Here is a 3169-nt window from a genome sequence, read left to right as displayed (position 1 = left end):
GCATTTTTGAATTCACGTCGAGATACCCTAATTGAAGCTAGCCAAGAAAACTTCAACCTGGAGTCGGAGTTAGCTAAGATCAATGAAACCATTGAAAAATCTCAGCAAACTCAGGATTTCCCTTCTCCCGTGGTTGAAGCTCCCGTGAATGTTGAAGTTGATACGGGTATCCCAACTCTTTCAAGCCCAATCGAGCCTGTTGTTACAAGCCAAGTTGAAACCACATCTGTTGATGCACCTGCCCAAATTGAGCCTACTGCTATTGGTGTTCCTGCTTCAGTTCCACAAACCTCTCAGTGACCAGTTTTAATCATTTGAATGATTTTGTTCTTGTTTTTATTTTGGAAAATTGCAATCAAACCCTTGGCTTCATTTGAGGGTTGATTTTGGAAACGCAAGTCCCCAAGTCTTTTATGGGGCAATCTGTATAAACAATTTCATAGTTTTATGACTAAGTTCGAACTTAGTCTTAGATTCTTTACATATGAAGAAGTTTTTCAGGTTATTATCTTAAACTTCTGTTTGCTTTATTCTTGCCTTTATTTTTAAGGACTTACAGAATAATTTGCATTTTTGTTTTTCGAAAATGCTTCTGTTAACCTTATGACTAATTAATTTAAATATGAGTTTTATAAAAGAGGGCCCTTTTATACTTCGACACTTAATGAAGAAGACGTCTCAACTTCATAATGGTAAATAATGTTTCTTTGAAATAACTTTGACTAGTTTTGAATAATACTTTACATGTATTTGAAGTACATCTATAACTTTCTCGTAACTGTTTTTCTTGTAACAGATTTTTTCAAAAGAAGAATAATAGACACGTGGTTTTTTCTTATAACCCGTTTCAGTACATAGCCTTTACCCTAACTATAGTGAGGTTTTTTATTTGGCCTTAGCTCGTGGCTTCATCTCGTGACCTTGTAACTTTTACTCTGCACTTGACTCTTTTAGGCTTGATTTTTCTTAATCTTCTTTGCCTTCTTTATACACATATCTGTGTATATTATATATTCCCCCAAGTGTTTGAGTGTTGAAGTATGAAGCCTCGAGCACTTGATAGATTCTCTCATTTGGTCCTTTTCCTGAAACGAAAAAACATACGGGATTTGGAGGTGCGATTTTAGACGAAGACTGCTTAATCCGTATGAATTTCTATCAGAATAATTGTAATCCTAGGCCGGAAATTTTAGGTTATTCCGTGTGCCTTACAGGTCGTGACTCATCATTTAGTACGGGTTAGCTTTTTGCCTATCATCTAAAATCATTAGTAAAATTTTAACAATTCAAAAGTTAAATTTGAAATAGTGATACCTGACCGTGGGTATTCCTTAAAAATAGTATCTCTTTAAATAAACGGCATTCCAATGTGAAGGTAGTATCTTGCCATCCATTGTCTCCAGCACATATGCTCCCTTGCCTGCAATATCACGAACTCTATAGGGTCCTTCCCATGTTGGACTTAATTTACCCGCGTTAGCTGCCTTTGTGGATTGGAAAACCTTTTTAAGCATGAAGTCCCCCACTTTGAAGAATCTGAGGCGTGCTTTTCGGTTGTAATATCATTCTATGACTTGGTTTTGTGCTGCCATTCTTATCAATGCAGCTTCTCTCCTTCCCTCGAGTAAATCTAGATTGACCCGCATCTCCTCGTCATTAGATTCTTGTGTCGCCTGTGTGAACCGCGTACTTGGTTTCCCTATCTCCACTGGAATTAAAGCCTCAACTCCATACACCAATGAAAACGGTGTTTCACATGTACTTGTTTTTGCAGTTGTGCGATATGTCCATAAAACTCCAGGTAACACTTCAGGCCAGTTACCTTTTGATTCCTCTAATCGTTTTTCAAATAATTGATAATAACATTGTTCATTGATTCTGCTTGCCTATTACCCTCCAGATGATAAGATGTTGACGTAATCCTTTTAATTTGCCAACTTTGAAAAAATTTCGTGATTTGAGCTCCAATAAATTGAGGGCCATTATCACACACGATCTCTTTTGGTACACCGAATCGGCATATGATATTCCGCCAAAGAAAATCTTTGAATTCCTTTTCTCGCACCTGTTTAAATGCTCTTGCCTCCACCCATTTAGTAAAATAATCAGTGAGTACAAGCAGAAACTTTACCTGTCCTTTTGCTTGTGGTAATGGACCCACGATATCCATTTTCTATTTCATAAATGGCCATGGGGCAATGACTGGGTGTAATAATTCCGCAGGTCTATGCGTATTGTTACCGTACCTTTGACATTTATCACATTTAGCCACAAAATTTTCTGCTTCTTTTTCCATTTTAGGCCAGTAATAACCTGCCCAAATTAAGGTTCTTACCAATGACCTTCCTCCTGCGTGATTCCCGCAATGTCCCTCGTGTATTTCTTTCATTACATACTCCGTTTGCGAAGGTCCGAGGCATCTTGCTAAGGGACCACCGAAACGATATAAATTGCCTTGCTTTAAGCAGTACCGAGCAGCCTTCTTTCGAAGCGCATGAGCTTTCTTCTTATCATCAGGGACGGTACCATACTGCAAAAAAGCAACAATCTCGTTCCTCCAATCCCAAGTTAAATTATTAAAATTTACCTCATTCTTATCAGGATCGAGAACTGAATGAAACAAATGTATAACTGAGGTGTTTGCATCGCTTGCCACATTAGCTGCAGATGCGAGATTAGCTAGGGCGTCCGCTTCAACATTTTCATCCCTTGGTATTTGTATAACTTTCCAGGTTTGAAATTGCTTTATCAATTCCCGTACCTTTTCTAAGTATTGTTGCATCCTTGCTTCCTTAGTTGTATAAGTCCCCAACATTTGATTAACCATGAGTTACGAATCACTCTTAATTATAATCTGATTTATGCCAAGCTCTCGTGCCAATTCTAGACCTGCAATAATAGCCTCATACTCCGCTTCATTGTTAGTTATGGAGTGACATTTAATAGCTTGTCGAATGGTCTCACCCGTAGGTGGTACCAAGACAATCCCTAAACCTGCACCTTTTACATTAGATGAGCTATCAGTGAATAAAGTCCAAATTCCCGGGTTAGCCCCATTGAATACCTGTAATTCTTTTTCTGCTTCTAATTGCATCTCTTGGCTAAAATCGGCCACGAAATCAGCACACTTGTGATTTATAGCAGTTTTAGGTTGGTATGTGATTTCGTA

Source organism: Nicotiana tabacum, chromosome 7 (assembly GCF_000715075.1).
Source record: "Nicotiana tabacum cultivar K326 chromosome 7, ASM71507v2, whole genome shotgun sequence".
NCBI classification, from domain to species: Eukaryota; Viridiplantae; Streptophyta; class Magnoliopsida; order Solanales; family Solanaceae; genus Nicotiana; species Nicotiana tabacum.
The sequence above is the reverse complement of the archived record's forward strand: the minus strand, read 5'-3'. Positions refer to the sequence as shown.